Source organism: Leptodactylus fuscus, chromosome 3 (assembly GCF_031893055.1).
Source record: "Leptodactylus fuscus isolate aLepFus1 chromosome 3, aLepFus1.hap2, whole genome shotgun sequence".
NCBI lineage: Eukaryota > Metazoa > Chordata > Amphibia > Anura > Leptodactylidae > Leptodactylus > Leptodactylus fuscus.
In genome coordinates, this window is record NC_134267.1 from 74,547,011 (window position 1) to 74,553,684 (window position 6,674).

A 6,674-nucleotide genomic window follows, 5' to 3' on the forward strand; every position below is an offset into this window, starting at 1 on the left:
TCCACAGCCCTTCTGGTGTTGTCTCCCCCCTGCCTGCAGGGGACAAAACCGACCTGGTCCTTATGGATGAGTGAAGGTAGCCAACTGCTAAGTCTATTGGCCAAGAGTTTGGTAAATAGTTTAAGGTCAGTGTTAAGGAGGGCAATCGGTCGGTAATTGGAGCAGTCCGGAAGGTCCTTACCTGGCTCAGGAACAAGGGACAAATGAGACTGAAGCATAGTATGGGGGCTGAGGGCACCATCCAGAAACCCATTAAAGAGATCACACAAATGGGGGACCAGTTCTTCCCGAAAAACCTTATAATAAAGATAGGTAAACCCGTCAGGGCCTGGGGCTTTTCTGCTGGGGAGACTCTTCAAAATATCAGTCACCTCCTCAATGGTGACCCTAGAATTAAGGGTTTTCAAAGCCGTAGCCGAGAGCTGGGGAAGATCACAGGCCGCCAAATAGATCTCCAGATCGCAAGGCCTCCGTTCAGAGGTTCTCCTGGTAAATTATAAAGTTTAGTGTATAAGTCCCCAAAGAGAGGCAATTTCATCAGGATGATGGTGAAGCACTCCTCCAGGATCCCGAACCGCATGGGGGACCGAAGAGGCCTGGCGGTCCCGGAGAGTCCTAGCTAGCAACCCGAGTGATCAAGGCCGACAAGGTATCCGCCCCAGACAACAGGGACAGAGAGAAACCAGGAAGTGTTTTAATTGTGGAAATCAAGATACTTGGCCAGAGATTGCTGGTGTCCTAAGCAAAGTGACAATAACAAAGGACAGTCTAGAAGCTGCCTGCCTGTCACTGATCAAGGTCAGGATAACCCACAATGAAGGTCAGGCCCTCCTGCCCCAGTGTCCCTCTTATCTTCAGCAGAAAGAGGTATACAAATTTTCCAACCTGTATTGATTAATGGAAAGCCCATAGAAACGTCCTTTCAGGGGAGCAGGATTTTGACTAGATTCCTTGTTTCCGAAACCTCAGACAATATTCTAGGTACTGATGTGATGGGAGTACTGGGTTGTAACATCATGCTGCACCCCTCCGGTGAGGCTTATGTACAAACCACACATAACGATCACGAGATACTTTGTTTAGTATCTGCAACAGTGAATACCCCACCTTCAGTATTCACCCTCACTGATGAAGAAAGTGCGTTATTGTCTCAGGTCCCAGAAAGTCTGTGGGCAACAAGTAAAACAGATCTGGGCAAACTAGATGTTCCTCCTGTTATGGCAAACTTGAAACCAGGAGCACAGCCACCTAGAATCAAACAGTACCCACTGACACACGCTCCAAGAAGATGCTATAGCCACAGCTATTGTAGTACTGTTAAAAGTTAAGGCTTTAAAAGAATGTATGTCAGTGGCCAATACACCACTGTTCACTGTCAAAAAGAAGGGCAAAAAGGGCGAACCGGATACTTACCGCATGGTCCATGACCTAAGAGAGCTAAACAAAGTGACCTTGCTAGAGACCCCCGGTAGTGCCCAACCCTCATACCTTATTGTCTGCAGTTCCCACAGGGACCACGTATTATACCGTTGTGGATCTCTCGAATGCATTTTTCAGTGTGCCCCTACATCCCAATTGTCAGTACCTGTTTGCCTTCACCTTCAGATGTAAACAATACACCTGGACAGTCCTGCCACAGGGGGCACAAAATAGTTCAAATCAGTTCACAAGGTGTCTCACTCTGATCATGAATGCCTGGGACCCTCCCTCTGATGATGTTGTATTGTTGCAATATGTTGATGACCTTCAGATAAACAGACATGTGAAGCCACTACCATAAGCCTGCTGTGTTTCCTCTGCCAGAACAGTTGCAAGGCCAGTAAAGACAAGCTTCAATTTTGTAAGCAAAAGGTGGTGTATTTAGGTCATTGTTTGAGCCAAGGCACCAAACATCTTTCACATGAACGGACCAAAGTGGTAAGAGAAATGCAGGTGCCAACCTCCCATGCTCAATTACGTACCTTTTGGGGTCTGGTGTCATACTGTAGGCCATGGATCAGATCTCCATCTCTGACCATGCAGCCCTTGTATGACTGTCTCTCCTCTAAACCATTCAGTCTGACACCAGAGGCTTTGGATGCATTTTACCAACTTAAGCTCCAGATAGTCAGTGCACTTGCCCTAGGCTTGCCTGACTATCAGAAGCCCTTTCAAATCTATGTCACTGAAATAATGGGACATGCTACTGCAGTTCTCACACAACAACATGGAGATAGAAAGCGTCCTGTGGCATATCATAGTGCACGTTTGGATGCTGTCGCAAAGGGAAAGCCCTCTTGTGTAAGGGTTGTACTCTCCGTACAGGCCCTGCTTGAGAAAAGCTCAGACATTGTCCTAGACCACCCCTTGGTGGTATATACACCACATGCAATCCTCACACAGGTAGACAGACGTCATCTTTCCTTGGCAAGACAGAGAAAAATGGAATTTGCTCAGCAATCCTCCCCCAACATCTCATTTCAGCGTTGTTTGACTTTTGAATCCTGCAACTCTTTTACCAGTGTTATGATCACATCCTCCATCTTGTATTTTGTCAGCCATCTTGTAACCTTTTTCTTATATAAACTTTATAAGAATGTCTGTTTAGAATCTAAGAGACCCCTTTAGGGGATAAGGCGTGTGGAATGTTAATGAATGAGTTATAACTCCTTATCTGTTTGTGGTAAGGGTCTCATCTTTGAAGGTGTGTGTAGAAACAGGTTCTATAACCTATTGATCGTTAGCCCAAGGCCGGTGTGGTCTGACCAGCATGTGATCATTATCTCTCTTGTTGTGATATATACATCTAGAATTAGTGTAAGATGTTGGTTTACACATAAATATTTTAAATTCTTCTTTATTTCATGAGAAAGGTCATCCCAGTTTGGAAAGTAATAATGAGATGCAGATTACATTAGGCCTTATCCAATAGTTATGTGCCACACCTTATGTTATAACTCTACAACCAATCATGTCATTAGAATAGTCCAACCTTCTTTTGTCTGTATTGTATTTAAACTACCTTTTCCTACCATTAAAATCAGAACTCACTTGATACACTATCAGCTGTGTGTGTGTGACTTCTCCAGGCCTAAAGGATGGGTATAGCTTATCCAGGCCTGTTATTTGATTTGGAACTCTACAACATACTCTATTATGAGGACCCCTTGATGTCCCTAACACCAGTAGGAGTTCATGATTCAAAAGGGGGGAGTAGATGATGAGATATTTTAAAACTCCCCCTCAGAAGATGACTTATTTGACAGCCAACATCAGCATGAATGTGTTGACCTGATGTCTCAAGAGACAGTCGGCTTCAGTCACGTTACTGATGCTCCATTGAAAAATCCTGATTATGAGATGTTTGTGGATGGTTCCAGGTACCTAACAGACGAAGGCCAATTTGTTACAGGGTATGCTGTAGTCACTATACATGACATCATAGTACAAGAAGCCCTTCCACCACACATGTCAGCACAAGAGGCTGAATTGAAAGCCCTTACAGAACCCTGTAAATTAGCTAAGGATAGCACAGCAAACATTTACACTGACTCCAGGTATGCTTTTGGCATTGTGCATGATTATGGCCCTATACTGAGGTCTAGGAACTTCCTGACGGCACAGGGCAAGCTAATTAAAAATGGAAATTCAGTAAGTCAGTTGATGGAGGCCATATTGCTCCCTAAGCAGTTGGCAATTGTTAAAGTCAGAGCTCACACAACAAGACCCTGAGAGTATTGGAAATGAAAAGGCTGATCGAGCAGCCAAAGCAGCAGCACTGCTGCCATGGAAGGGTCTCAACCAGGTGAGAAAAATAGACATTGACCTAGCAGACCCCAAGGGGCTGTACTCTAAGGTGACTGGTTAGGAGATTGAGAAATGGACAAAGGCTGGTGCCAGAGAATGTGTAGGGATGTGGAAAATGGGGGATAGACTATGTCTGCCCGCAGCAGCATACCCCCAAATGGCTGGTTTGGCCCACGGTAAGGTGCATGCCTCTTGAAATGCCATGGAGTCATTAGTGGGTAAATTATGGTTTGCCCCAGGTTTTGGAAGGGCTGCAGGTAATCAAATAAAAGCATGTCACATATGTGCTCTACACAATCCAGGACAGGTAGTTAAAACACCTACCAAATGCACACCAAAACTCCTGTATCCATTTCAGAGAATACAAGTAGATTACATACAGTTGCCTAAGTCTGGAATGTACGAGTACGTATTGGTTTGTGTGGACTTATTTTCAGGTTGGGTCGAGGCCTATCCTGTGGGCTGGACAACCGCACAGGTAACTGCCAAGAAATTGATGTCTGAGCTTGTGTGTAGATTCGGGATACCTGAGGTGATAGAATCTGATAGAGATACACATTTCACAGGTGAAATAATGAAGGAAATAATGTCTGCATTGGGGATTAAGCAAGCTTTCCACACACCCTACCATCCCCAGAGTTCAGGCAAAGTGGAAAGGCTGAATGGCACACTCAAGTTAAAAATCCAGAAAGCCCTGGCCAGAGTGCCTGCCTCTAGCCTTATACTCGGTAAGGACCACTCCTAATAGAAAGACAGGTCTGTCACCATTTGAGGTGCTTGTTGGAAGTGTGCCTAGACTAGGGTTGAGAGACCAGATCATGGGGATAACGTCCATCCTTAGGGAGAGACCACCTTTTCAGGCGTGTGGAGACTTTAAAGCCATAGTTGCTCCACTGCAAGGGAACATGGGAAGAATATGCAAATCTGTCTCCCAAGATGTAAACAGGGAGACAGTGCCTCTGTTATGCTGCCCTCTATGAGAAGCACCCTGAACATCATGTCCGACTTTCTCAGAAGTTTTTACTGCATAATGCGGGGTTATAACCAAATCAATTTCTCAGCCACGGATGACTTTCTGGGAAAGTCGGGCATGATGTTCAGGGTGCTTCCCATAGAGGGCAGCATAACAGAGGCACTGTCTCCCTGTTTACATCTTGGGAGACAGATTTGCATATTCTTCCCATGTTCCCTTGCAGTGGAGCCACTATGGCTGTATAAGTCTCCACACACCTGAAAAGGTGGTCTCTCCCTAAGGATGGACGTTATCCCCATGATCTGGTCTCTCACTTCTACCAAATCAGTTCTCTCTAGGCTGCGCTGATGAAGTCCAACCAGACAGAAATGGTGCCGTCCGTAGCTGAGAAATTGATTTGGTTATAACCCCGCATTATGCAGTAAAGACTTCTGGGAAAGTCGGGCATGTTGTTCAGGGTGTTTCACATAGAGGGCAGCATAACAGAGGCACTGTCTCCCTGTTTACATCTTGCGAGACAGATTTGCATATTCTTCCCATGTAGATTAGGGTTGTATTTTACCCAGACTTTACAACTCAATTATGACAGCACTGCCAGCTATGTCCAGAATCTGTGTCAAAGACTGAAAGCAACACATGAACAGGTGTTTTCTTCTATTCCAGACCCTTCTGATTTTTCAGGAACACACTCGTTTATGAAGTCATCAGATGTGGCCGTTGCTAGATCATGTGACTGCAACGTCAGTAACGACTTGCGGTCATGTGCGTTGTCTAGTACTGGATTATGCATAGATGAACTGGTAGTGTCTGTCTGATCCTAGATGATCCACTGCTATTCTCAAGAATTGCCTTGAAACTGGATGGAATGGTATGTGCAAATAAGCATCTTTTATATCCAAGGATGCTAGAACCTGGCCCTTCTGTAAGGTTGCTGTGACTGTCCTTATTGTTTCCATCCTGAAATGAATCTCTCACACATACTGATTGAGTGAGCGGAGATCTATGATCAACCTTCAAGATCCTCCTGCTTTTGGTACTGCAATAGTACCTAGAATTCTTGAACAGGTTCCACAACTTTCTTTTTCTGGGACCTGCTATGGTTCCTTTTACCATGAACTCCTGTATAAAGGGAAAACATGAAGAATCTACCAATTATTTAGAAGAAAATTATCTTTTGGTCTGTGATGTACTGTAACTATCACATATTCATTCTCTATTAGGACCAGAATTTCTGCAAGCATACTCCAACTTGACTCCAGATATCAAAAATCCTGTTTGCTGGTTTCTGCGTCTCCCTGCTTCTTAGATTTTTCTGAAGTAGCAGCTATATCAGGGGTAGGGAACCTTTGGCTCTCCAGCTGCTGTGAAACTACAACTCCCATCATGCTCCATTCACTTCCATGGGAGTTCCAAGAACAGCAGAGCAAGTATGCATGCTGGGAATTGTAGTTTTGCAACATCTGGAGAGCCATACGTTCCCTACCCCTGAGCTATATGATCCATGGCATCTTTAAGAAGAAATGAATTATCTGCCAGAAAAAAACCCAAAACATTTTCTGGATAGATTTACCACTGCTTGGTCAACTCTGGCTGGCTCCTCCCAGGCTTCACATTCCCCAGGCTCTAATTTATATATGGTTTAAAATCTGAATCCAACTTCAAATCTTTCTGTCTGAAAACTTCCATCTCAATAATAGATTTCAGGTCTGGATGTCTAGGAAGGACTGTTGCTTTTTATTTTGGAAATAAAAATTAAATCAGTATATATATTTTTTTTTTTTTTACAAATAATTATCTTCAGAAATCGTAATTTTTGAGTCTAACTCAGCTGTCTGAAGCTCCCCATCAGAAGTGCCAGAGGATTCAAACAAATGTGAAAACTCCTGTTTCAATTCTTTGGACTTCTTACTTGACA